Source organism: Procambarus clarkii, chromosome 12, assembly GCF_040958095.1.
Source record: "Procambarus clarkii isolate CNS0578487 chromosome 12, FALCON_Pclarkii_2.0, whole genome shotgun sequence".
Classification (NCBI taxonomy): domain Eukaryota; kingdom Metazoa; phylum Arthropoda; class Malacostraca; order Decapoda; family Cambaridae; genus Procambarus; species Procambarus clarkii.
In genome coordinates, this window is record NC_091161.1 from 33,953,597 (window position 1) to 33,966,649 (window position 13,053).

A 13,053-nucleotide genomic window follows, 5' to 3' on the forward strand; every position below is an offset into this window, starting at 1 on the left:
GAAAAGGTGCTGCTTTTTCACCCACAGTTCACATTAACCCATGGAAAAGCCTGGTCGCCGAAGCCGTAACTGCCAAAACCGTTTTAAAATATATGTGGAAAAGATTATAAAGGCAAATGGCGGGGCGTTTCGAGAAGCCGGCAGCTTCCTGTCTTACGAGTCCACTAGGATTAGTGGCCCTCTGGTAAATCAGGCACCTTGTTAATTCAAAACATTAACCTACAGTGGCTCACTCGATGCTAATATCTTGGAGTATGAATTGATTCTAAAATGACATTCCAATGGGAAATTCAATATCTGAGGCAAAATTGCAACTGAATAGGAGCAATCACGTCCCATTCTAGGAGCGGGACAGTCATAATATTTTACCTGATTTACTTTCTCTCCTGGCTAGTGACCATATGTTGGTTATTCAAAACGAAGCAATTCGAGACAACAAGGGTTCCCAGATGGACGAAAATATTAAGCCTAAGACTTAATAAATATTAAGTTTTAAGACTTAATTCCCCCTCCCCGCTCAGCTCGTTGTCGCCGTCTGGGGGCTTAGTGGGCGGCTGCCGGAGTGTGATGCTCCTTGGGACAGTCCTCTGTCCTTTTCTAGCCTTGTGCTCCTGCTGCCGTCCTCTCCAATTCTGCTGGGCATCTTTTCCTTTTCCTTCTGTTTCGTTTTTCTCCCCCCTCTTCTCCTATCTGCTTGCCGTTTCCTGCCGACCTTTTGCTCGTTCTGGTTCTTCCCTTGGACTTCTTCTACTTTGACGCCCGGGTGCTTGAGGAGGCATACTCTTGCACCCGTAGAACTGCAGTACCCGACGTCGAGAGCGAGGGGAACCTTTTATTGTCAATCCCCACTTCGTCACTGAACCCGATCTCGACGGACTGTCGGTTTCTTAAGGTGGCGTTTGTGGGGCGTATACTCACGACGCACCCCTAGGAGGCCCCGACAAGATCGGCGATAGCTTCTTGTTGGGTGTCCTGCCTCTAATTGTGGCTCCATGGTGGGTGTGGGGGCACATTCGTGAGTGAATTCGTAATTTCGTCAAGATGATAACCCCTGTTTCGGCTGCTTCTGGCTTACCTTTTCAGGCTCGTGGGGTGGGCGACCAAGCCCCCGAGTCGGTCCGTATTGGAAGACCGGGCTCTGTAGCCTCCGCTGCATTGGGCCCCGACCTTGCTCCTCCTTTGGCCTCTCTGACTCCTTCCCCTGGCTCCCCTCCCTCCTCTGTGGTTGGGTCGAGCCCCAAGCCCCCAGTGGTGACTACCTCGTCCCCTGGCGCGGCTCCTTCTCTAGTTGTTACTACTGCGCCTTTTAACCCCTCTCTCTCTGGGGGTTCTCACCGCCGTTCTCGTCACGGCCGCCCTCGCTCGATTCCTTCCAGTTCTGCTACCTATCAAGCCTTGTTTGGTCCCGCTTCGTGGGCCAAATATTTTGATCTCCTCCCTCTTGATTCTGCGCCTCCTGACGATTTCTCCCTTCATCGACATCTCATTGATTCCGTGGATGCCTCCATTACTTTTAACCCCACTCGTCTCGGTACGCGTGTCGTTGCTGCTCCTTCTCAGGATGCTGCTTCCCGCTTGGCTGCCTTATCCTGCCTTGGCGAGACCCCCGTTCGGGTCTCGAAGAACGTCCAGTTGAATGCCAGTGTTGGCACTATTTTGCTCCCGCCCCATGTTGCGACCGGTGTTCGGGACCTACGCGACTGCCACGACGATATTCGACATATCCTCGCTGCCCAGGGCCATTCTATTCTCCAGGTGGACACGTTTACTCGTCCCCCTCGTGGTAGTCGCCGTCAACCCCTCCGGGTTGTGAAGATTACCTTTGATGGTAGGACCCTTCCACCCTCTGTCATTCTTGCTGGTGCCAGGTGCTCTGTCCAGGAGTACATTCCTTCTCCTCGGCTCTGCAACAAGTGCTGGAGGTTTGGGCATGGTGCCCTCCGCTGCTCCGGGACTGTCTCTCTCTGTCCTTTGTGTGGTGGCGAAGGTCACTCTAGGTCGGAGTGCGCTTCTCCCCAGGCTCGTTGCCTCAACTGCGGTGAGGCCCATCCTACCTTCTCCCGTGCGTGTGTCCATTACAAGCTTGAGGCAGCCGTCCTCAACTTGAAGCACCGGGAGCGTTTATCTTTTCCTGAGGCGAGGCGCCAGGTTCGCCGGCTCCCGCCTTACGCTAATATCTCTTATGCTCGCGTGTTGCGCTCTTCCTCTCCTCGTCCTTCCCGCCTTCCTCAGACTCACAACCGTTTCCAGGCCTTGGACCCTGATGCGCCCACTGCCCCCTCCTCTGTCCCTTTGGGTTCTCTCCCGAAGGATCCTCCTCCTGGTCCTCTGTCTGGGGTTCCCCTTCCTTCTACCCGGTCTGTCGTGTCTTCTGTGTCTCCTTCCTCGTCCCCCTCCGATCCTCCTTCCCATCCTCTTCCTCCATCTATCGGCTCTCCCCGCCGCCTGTCGGTGCGGGCGGATGTCCATCGCTCTCCTAATGGCCGTCGTGTGTGCTCTCGTTCGGCTTCTCCTGTTGAGACACTGGAATCCGTTGCCCGGTACGTAGTTGCTGGGACACCGATCTCTTTAAGTCAGAAGCGTAAGCCTGGCTCCTCTCCTTCCTCTTCCCCGGCGGGTAAGAAGGCTTCGCTTTCTTCCTCAGCTTCTCCTTCTGGCTCTGTTGCTCCTTCCACTCCCGTTTCAGTGCTTGCGCCCCCTGTTCCTGCTATGGAGGTTTCTTTGGCCCCTGCTTCCCTTTCGGTTGCTGCTCTTGCTGGGGTGCGCTCCTCTCTTTCTACTCCCCCTCTTCCTGCTGCTGTCCTTGACTGCTCCTCTCCGTTGTCTCCTCCTCCTCCTCCTCCTCCTCCTCCTCCTCCTCCGGACCCTGCCCGCCCACCTCTGATCTGTTCTCCCGTTTCCTTCCCTCCGTCTTTGCTCAGTTTACCCATGCCCCCTAACCCTGACTTTGCTGACCCTGATCCCGACCCTGATATTCTTTAACGTGCTCTGTTGGTCTTTCGCCTTTGTTTCTTCCTTGTTCTCTGTTTTTGTCCTTTCTCTTCTCGTCGTTGTCCATTCTTCAATGGAACGTTCGAGGTTATTACGCCAATTTCCTCGAACTCCAACTTCTGGTTTCGCGGTTTTCGCCCCTTTGTGTCTGTCTCCAGGAGCCGATGCTTGGTGCTCGTCCTGGTCGTTTTCGTGGCTATTCCTTTCTCTCCCCCCCCCAGCCATTGCTGGGGCTTCTAATTCTTCTGCTCTCTTGATTGGGGCTGATGTTCCCTTTGTTCCTTTACTTTTTCCTTCGCCTCTCCATTGTTCTGCTGCTCGTATCTTTGTGGGGAAATGGTACACAGTTTGTTCCATTTATCTCCCCCCGAGTGTCCCGCTCTCTCTTCCTGATTTGAAACACCTCCTAGACTCCTTGCCGGAGCCTGTGCTCCTGCTGGGTGACTTCAATTGTCGTCATTCTCTTTGGGGTGACGTTCTGACGAATACCCGGGGTCGCCTCCTTGAGCCGTTTCTCCTCTCTTCTTCCCTGTCTCTTCTGAATTCTGGTGAGCCCACTCATTTGGACTCTCGAACTCGCACCCTTTCTTGTCTTGATCTTTCTCTCTGCTCTTCTTCTCTTTACTTAGATTTCACATGGCAGGTTCTTGATGACCTCCATGGAAGTGATCATTTCCCCATCCTTGTTTCCTTTTTCTCTTTTCGCCCTTCCCTCTCTTTCCCTAGGTGGCAGTTTGCTAAGGCGGACTGGACCCTGTTTTCCCTCAGTGCTACTCTCTCTGACCTCTCCCTTCTGCCCCTCTCTCGCGCTCTCCTCCTTTTTCATGACACTGTCTTCGACGCTGCCCTCCGCTCTATTCCTCGCTCTTCCTCTCGGGGTCCACGGAAGTGCGTTCCCTGGTGGAATGCGGACTGTGCTCGGGCTGTCCGCTGTAAGCGTGCAGCCTGGAAGAAGCACCGCCGTAGGCAGACGGCCGATTCTTTTCTTTTCTTTCGGAGAGCGAGTGCGGTGGCCCGTAGGGCCATCCGTACGGCTATCCGTACGGCTAAACGTGAATGTTGGGCATCTTATGTCTCGACAATTACGTCCGAAACCCCTCTGGCCCAGATCTGGAAGCGTATCCGCAAGATAGCGGGTAAGTTCGTTCCCGATGTTTCACCGGTCCTTCACCTCCATGATACTCTTGTGGCGGACCCGTTGCAGGTCGCTTCCGAACTGGGTTCCCACTTTTCTTCTGTTAGCTCTGGTCTTCATCTTCCCCAATCTTTCCTTCTTCGTAAACCTGTCCTTGAGTCTCGTCCTTTAGATTTCTGCACTCATCTTCAGCTTCCCTATAATGATCCCTTCTCTCTCTCTGAACTTCGTTCTGCCCTGGCCCTCTGCGGTTCTACGGCGGCGGGCTCCGATGGTATTCATTATGAGATGCTTCGCCATCTCCCTCCGAGCACGTCTCAGTATTTACTGAGTCTGTATAATCGGATCTGGGAGTCGTCATCAGTCCCTGAGGACTGGCTCGATGCCGTTGTCCTCCCTGTTCGCAAACCAGGGTCTCTGGGTACTTCCCCTAAGGACTTTCGCCCTATTGCTCTCACAAGTTGTGTCTGCAAACTCTTTGAACGTATGGTTAACGTTCGTCTGATGTGGTTCCTGGAACACCATCACCTCCTCTCCCCTTCTCAATTTGGTTTCCGCAAGTGCCGCAGCACGACAGATGTCCTGGTGAACTTGGAGGTCTATATACGTACTGCTTTTGCTGCGAAGACCTCCGTTGTTGCCGTCCTTTTTGACCTAGAAAAGGCTTACGACACCACTTGGCGTTATCATATCCTATCTCAACTTCATTCTTTTGGCCTTCGTGGTCATCTCCCTCTCTTTCTCCGCAGCTTCCTCTCTCGTCGTTCCTTTCGGGTGCGCCTTGGTACCGCTCTCTCTCCCCCTTTTCAGCAATACGAAGGTGTGCCCCAGGGTAGTGTTCTGAGCACTACTCTTTTTCTGGTTGCCCTCAATGGTCTTCTTTCCTCTCTTCCTTCTGGTGTCTTCTCCGCTCTCTATGTCGATGATCTTACCCTTTGTTGTCAGGGTGATGATTCGCCTCTCCTTCAACGCCGGCTTCAACTTGCGATTGATGCCGTGTCGTCTTGGGCCACAGGTCATGGCTTCAAGTTCTCTACTTCTAAGACTTGTGCCATGACTTTTACGCGGAAACGGGTTGTTCTTCGTCCCTCTTTGTCACTTTATGGTCATCCCCTTGAATACAAAGATTCCGCGAAGCTTTTGGGGTTATTCCTTGACACTCGTTTGTCTTGGTCTCCCCATATCTCTTACCTCCGTGTTGAGTGCTCTAAGTCCCTTACCCTCCTTCGGGTCTTGTCCCATACTTCTTGGGGGGCTGATAGGCGCACTCTCCTTGCTTTACATTCCTCTCTCGTCCTGTCTAAGCTCGATTATGGTTGCCCTGCTTACTCGTCTGCTTCTCCTTCTACTCTTCGCCGTCTTGATGCTTTGCACCATACTGGGTTGCGCCTCAGTTCTGGTGCCTTTCGTTCGACTCCCGTCCTTAGCTTGTATGTTGACACTGGCTTCCTGTCTCTCCAGGACCGCCGTGATCGCTACTGTCTTCGCTATCTTGCGCGGTCCTTGCAACATCCTTCCTCTCGCCTCTGTCGTGCTTTGACTTTTACCCCTCCTGCGGTTCCTGTTCCTCTTCACCACCTCCCTCTTTCTGTCCGGTTATCTCGCCTCCAGGATTCTCTTTCCATTCGTATTTCTGATGTTTCTCCTCGTGTTGTTCCTTCTTTGCCCCCGTGGAGGGTCCCTCTTCCGCGGTTTTGTACATCCTTGACTCGTATCACTAAAGCTTTTACCCCTCCTACAGTTCTAAAACGCCTTTTCCTCGAGCACTTTTCTTCTCACTCCCGCTCCGTTTCTGTCTTCACCGATGGGTCTAAGTCAGCGGACGGTGTTGGCTACTCTGTTGTTTTTCCTGATCGCACTTATATGTGTCGCTTGCCTCCGGAGACTAGCATCTTTACAGCAGAACTTTATGCTATTCTCTATGCTCTTCGTCTCCTGCTTTCTCGTTGTCAGTCTTCCTTTGTGGTTGTTGTTGACTCTCGTAGTGCCCTCATGGCTCTCGGGTGCTTTAATCCAGTTCATCCGGTAGTTGTCGAGATCCAGCATTGGCTGTTTCTCGTTCACAGTAAATTTAAGTCGGTTGAGTTTTGTTGGGTTCCCAGCCATATTGGCGTGTCTTTAAATGAGCGTGCGGGTGCTGCCGCTAAGGAAGCTGTCCGCTCTTGTCCCATCTCTCGTAAAGGCATTCCGTATTCCGACTTTTACCCGGTTATCCATTCCTCAGTCCTTACCCGTTGGCAGGCTTCTTGGTTGTCTGTTACTGGTAACAAGCTACGTACTCTTAAATGTTGTGTTTCCTCGTGGCCGTCCTCCTTCCACCGTAACCGGCGGTGGGAAACAGCTCTGGCGAGGTTGCGTATTGGCCATACTCGCTTAACCCATGGTCACTTGATGGAGCGCCGCCCTGCTCCTTATTGTCCTAGTTGCATTGTCCCTCTTACGGTCGTGCATGTCCTTCTTGAATGTCCTGACTTCCAGGACGAGCGTGTGTCTTGCTTTCCGACCGCCCCTCGCGGTCACCTGTCCCTCGATAGAATTCTTGGTGACTCGGATACTTTTGATATCGTTCGCCTTATGCGTTTTTGTTCTCGTATTGGCATCCTTGGTGATATTTAGCGCCCTCTGATTATTCTGCGTATTTGATGGTGCTACATAGCCTTCCCGGTTTGGTGCCTTCTTTTGATAATTACTTACTTAAGACTTAATTTAATAAATATTTAATATGTCAACTGGGTGCAAAGTCAAGTAGGAATATAAAGAAATGCCATTGCAGACGAAGCTGCAAAACTTGCAACCAAGAAAAAAATTAAACATTTACATACCAGAATTTAGAATGGATTAGGCAAATAATTTAGAGATAGAGGAATGCAGAAGATTTGATAACCACAACACCGCGGCTGCAATATCAGGATCTGTGGGATGGTACAAGAATTTAACCAACAACGAATCACTTATTTTGAAGAAAGGAATCAATAGGAAAACGGGTAATACACCAGGCTTCAATTACTTAAATATAAGTACATGGTTTAGCCAAAGATGACTTAAGCAGCACAAGCAGGCGAGAGGGGTAACAATACTTAAATCCACCCTACAAACGTGCTAGGTGACGAAAGGAATGTTTTAGTTTGTGAGTAAAGTGAGAGTTTCACGACTGTTACAAATTTAGCTTTACGGAATTCGCAAGGGAAAGTAGTAGCCTAGTATTTCCCAAATTTGGACCTTGTGACAGTTGTATGGAAGTAGGTTTCCGCTTAGAGCGGTGACACTTTCATACCCAAGATGCAACGAGATAAGTGATTGGCCACAGCCCCACACCTTCCTCTATTCTATAGGTGTCCCGAGATTGTCACGGACGAGCCGAGCAACGGACAGCTCATAGGCTCTGTCACTGTTACCTCAGACCTGGACGAAGAAGGGTGTATGATTGAGTGCTTAAAGATTTTTGCAGAATTCCCTTTTTGTACTGTAGAGTTAGGCTTCAAAGAGGAAACAATAGACCTCTGCATTACTTGAGTAGCCGATGACCTTTTGAAGAGGTATATATGATGAGAGACTGTTCAGGTAAGACTAATGGAGGGCCTAGTGAGGGTTGCCTCAAAGCCTAATGAAGTGACCAAGGACTTCAGCCCCAAGTCAAGGAGTAAATGAGGACAGTGTAGGGTTACCCTGCAGGTCTTCAAGGCAGTCCCGACGAAGTGAGGGAGTCGGTAAGTTAGTGACTAGTGACATTTGCGCAGGAAGTGCCAGTGGGAAATGGCCATTCAAGAGTTAGAGGTAAAAAGAGTTAAAAGGTAAATGTATAATGGAACTTGTAAAGTGCAGTGACAGGAAACTTTATTCACTGATGCGGGAGGGCATTCATTAATGTAAGTTCTGTCGAGCCGAGAAACTATTGGTCAGGAGACAGGGTTAAATATTGGCCAACAAGTAGACTGGTTGTGTAGCTCTCGGCGCTAGTGTAGTTTATTAGTGTATGTGTAGCCAGTTTCAAACAGCTACACGGGGGTGGGGGGGGGAGTTGGCTAGTAGCGAGACGAGCATTTGCAACAGCCTACCTCTAAAAGTGGGTTCGGGAAGGTCCCCGGGAACGCGACCTGTGACACCTACGAGGAAGCCCAGTAGTAGAGAGCTCAACTGTGAAGCCAATGAATACCCACTGAGGCTAACAGACTGTTGTGGTTTGAAGTGTGCACCCAACACCGGAGAACTGGTGAGGGAGTGACGTCATCAGAGACAGCAGCTGAAGCAGAGCAGAGACGCGGGTCAGGAAAAACTCTTCGCCTCGGATCACAACTGGTTGATCAGGTATCCTTTGGAGGTGCTTATCAAGTTCTCTTGAACATTGCGAGGGGTCGGCTAGTTATGCCCCTTATGCGTAGTGGAAGCAGGTTGAAGTGTCTCGGGCCTCTGATGTTGAGAGTTGTCAGAGTACCTATTGCACCTCTGCTTCTCAACTGGAGTATTCTGTGCAGTCTGCCATGCCTTCTGGTCTCATGTGGTTTTATTTCTGTGTGCAGGTTTGGGATCAGCCCGCTAATATTTTCGGCGTGTAAATTATTGCGAGATGTTGATAGTTAAGTGACAAACTGGAACAGCAGGTGAGGAATAGTTACAAAATGAATAGTGATGTTGATGTGGCCATCGATACAGCCCCACGTGCAGGTGCTTCATTTACCACTAGAACCCCACGTACCTGTTCTAGTGAAGCCCGGTGTACTGACATCACTGCACCATTTAAGTTTTTTTTTTTTACTAGACCACCAGGCTTAACTGTCCCAGCACCAACCACCACTGCGATTTATTCAGTTAATATTATGCGAGTTTTACTGAAATATTTGGCATATGAAACAAAATTGTATGCATGACAAGGCCTGTCCACTGCTCCTAACCAAGCAAAGAATGAGTGGGGAAAAAGTGTGTGTAAAAGAGCTTGCCAGATATTTGCGACTGACAGTTGATGGGAATTGTGAAGGTGCCAATAATGTCAATGTTCTGGCAACCTGGTAAAATGTTGCATGTAGCTTCTTTCGGTTTTTGTATTACTTCAAAGTGATGTGTAACGATTGCCAAGCATTTTCATACAACAATAATGCCATTCTCGAAGACAATACACACTCATTCCATTACTGTTCTAACTTCAATATCTGAGAAATTCAAAACCTATATTCCTCGGAAACATCTGTCTGGATGAAGGAACAATGACATTGTGGGACCGTCTATATTCTAAAGATTTTAATCCAAATAAGCCTACTAAGTATGGAGTAAGGCTGTACATACTGTGAATCAAAGACTGGTTACATCTTTGATTTTGAAGTATATGTAGGAATTGGGAAGACAACAATTCAAAGGGTTAAGAGTTTGCACCACTGAAGAGCAAAGGTTACCAGTTAAATATGGATAACTGCTTTAACTCGTTTCAACTTGGGGATCAGATGCTAAACAAGGTGTATACACATTAGGTACTCGCAGATTACAGCGTAATGCACACAAAGATCTTCAGCTAGAAGCAAAGAGGAAACATAGTATCTGCGAAAATACATTGAAGCCGTGATGAGGGTTCGAACCTGGGCATGTGTGTAGGAACACCCACCACATAGGTTCGAACCCTCATCACAGCTCCTACAGATTTATCCATTGATGCAGTCACGTTTGTGTAACAACTGTGTATAGAATATTATGTTGAGGGTCCTTAAAACTGGTACGTTAATGAAGACTTTCAAGGTCAAGAAAAGCTAAGATCTTGTGGGATTTTCTAATCTTAAGAACGATGAATTCGTTGCTAGATTTAAGAGACTGGTTGGGAGGCATTGAGATATTATTTGGTTAATTATCTGTGAGTATATACGTTGGCGTGGGGATCTGCAAAATTATAGGCCTAAGGTGTTAGCCAGGATTGTGAGTCTTCACATTACCATTGCCAAAAAAGGAACGTTATTCAAAATATCGTTACTTTCTAATTTTAAGCCTTCAATCACTGCATTTGCTTCATCTGTGAGGGTTTTCCACAAGATTTTAAAGATTCTCTGTTTAAGCTGTCCTCGGACCAAGTCCGTTCCATCCAGTGGTCGACTCCAAAGATGTATTCATCAATTTTAACATGCTGTTCATTCAAAATTGGGATTTTCTCTAATATAAATTAATTTTGTTATATATATTAGCAAACTGTGCATATTTAGTCATTGGTTAGGTTTAGGTTCTGTGGGCGATTATTTGTACTACTTGGGTGAAACATTTGTTTGCCCGAAACGCTTTGGGTAATATTGGCTTCATAGATTGTGTAACTCCTGTTGCTACCATTTGTACATTACTACTTTGTTCTTTGAACACACTTTTAAATAAAATTGATTGTATTGCATCTGTCGCGTTGTGGTTCGAACAAGAATCATCAGTGAAGCACTTGTTAGTAGTGTTAAAACGCCATCAGGTGAATCATGTAATAAGTGTTTTTCATTCATAAACGGGGTTTGGCGGGTGCATGGAATGGACTTTGCCTTTTGTTATCGAGCATGGGCTGACTTTTGCAGGCGATGAGTCACAATAACGTGGCTAAAGTATGTTGACCATACCCCACACTAGAAAGTGAAGGGACGTCGACGTTTCGGTCCGTCCTGGACCATTCTCAAGTCGATTGTGATGAGGAAGATTGATTGACTGATTGATAAAGATTAAGCAACCCAAGAGGTGGCACGGGCATGAATAGCCCGTAAGTGGTACAATTTTTTTTCAGTAATTCTTTTCAGTATTCTGAGGTTGCATTTAATCGTCAAGCTGTTATCGCGGGGGAGGATACTGTTTCAGTCTTTGAGGGTGTCCAGCTGCTGGACACCTCTGTTGACCAGGAGAGTGGCGGTGTTGATGGCTTCAGGGTGGCCACTGCAAGATTCAGGAACCCTTAAAGCTCTTCTAAGGTCGTTGGTTGCTTCACATTCCAGAAGATACTGAGGTAATGGCTTTTCTGTGACAGTTTGGCTGAAGATGCACTCTGTCGGGGCTCATCAATCTCCCAGTTGCATCTGTAACCTAGACGTAGTCTCTATAACCTAACTGCTATTTCCCTGTGGATTCCTTTTGGGATATTTAACCTTTCTAATTTGGTTGCCTGAAGATACCATGTTACAGATGGCGAACCTTCAGCTATTCTGGTGTAGGTAGGCTTTGTTGAGATGAGTATTTTGGTGATGTTTTTTATGTTCTCTAGGCTGGGTTGAATTGTTTTATGTATCACTGAATGACGAGTTGCCAATTTAGCAATTTCATCAGCTTTCTCATTTAATGGGATTCCAACATGGGATGGGATCCAGTTTAAGGTTATGTTGAGTCCTTTGCCTTTAGCTACTGCTCCAAGATACAAAATGGTGGTAACTATTTCCACTGTTTTTGTCCTAGTATTTGAAGTGCAGCTTTTGTGTGTGTATGATTGCATTTTGAGTGTTTTGTGCAATCACGTATGCGAATGCCTGTTGTATGGCAAACAGCTCAGTTTGGGTTGATACTAGTCCTCCCAGTCTCCAGTATGCCTGTACGCTGGCCGTGCAAAGAGCAGCGCCAGCAGTCTCATATTGTGTCCACCGATCCGTCTGTGAAGATGTGGGTGGCTCCTGCTGCTACAATGCTATACATTTGCTCTTCTATTATGCGCCTTAGGATTGTCGGATCATAGGCAGCCTTTTTCATTGGGAGACTTTCTATTACTATTTTGAAAGTAGGCATAGTAATTTGTAATCGACATAGCTCAGTCGATTAAGGCAGCGTCTGGGATGCTCTCGGACGCAGGTTCGAATCCTCGTCACGGCCCTTGTGGATTTGTTCGTCTCCCTTTAACCTGTTACCTAGCAGTAAAATAGGTACCTGGGTGTTAGTCAGCTGTCACGGGCTGCTTCCTAATTCCTAGGGGTGGAGGCCTGGTCGAGGACCGGGCCGCGGGGACACTAAAGCCCCGAAATCATCTCAAGATAGGCTCTTTCTACGGTGCGGAAGGAGTGTAATTTGGGTGTGGTTGATCACCCTCTCTATCAAGAATCATGCTTTTTAAATGTAGTCTGTTCAGGACTTTTCCTGCTCTTGCAGCCCAAGAGTTTCCATTGTTTTGGCCTAGTCCAACCACCTAGGCCTACCGTACTGGGATTGGATCAGAAGAAATAATTATCTTACTGATAATTGTAGCTGTCCTTTGTGATATTCTTTCTTGTAGAGAGGGCAAACCCGTCTCCAGTCTAAGAGTTTCAAGCCTGGTCCACATGGGGGCTCCAAGTGTGGCTCTCATAGCATTGTTTTGGGCAACTTCAAGCTTTTTCCACTGTTGGTGTGATAGATTTGTGAGTGCAGGTGCGGCATAATCGATCACTGATCTGACTGCCTGTACATAGTATGTGCGAAGGGCTTGCAGATTGGCTCCTCCAAAGAGGGAGGTTAGTGACCTCAGCATTAAAATTCATGTGTCCAGGATTATTCCTAGATACTGATAGGTGTCGACCCATTCAATAGGTTGACCCTGTACTGTGAGTTGGATGTTGGGCTTCGCTATTTTTATGGGCATGGCTTTTGACTTTGAGGGGTTGAGTTTGATCCCAATCCGTTTTGCCTCTTTACTGATGCAGTCTCAGCATTTGGGTGCAAGGCGCGCTGCATCCCTTCCTTTTATGATGATGACAAAGTCGTCCGCGTAGTTTAGCAGCCTGCAGTGATGTGGAAGTTTCAACCTCATTATTCTTTCCATTAAACAGTTGAAGAGAAGGGGGCTGAGAATACCTCCTTGTGGTGTACCATTTACATGTCATTTGTACTCAGAGACTGTGCCATGAAGCTTTACTCTTGCTTCTCTGTTTGAGACAGTTTTTGGCCCAGGAGAGCAGGTTGCCTCTGACCTCTTTGTCAATGCGGCAGCAGAGAACAGCTGGGACGCTAGCCAGTAGAAAGGATTTTTCGAG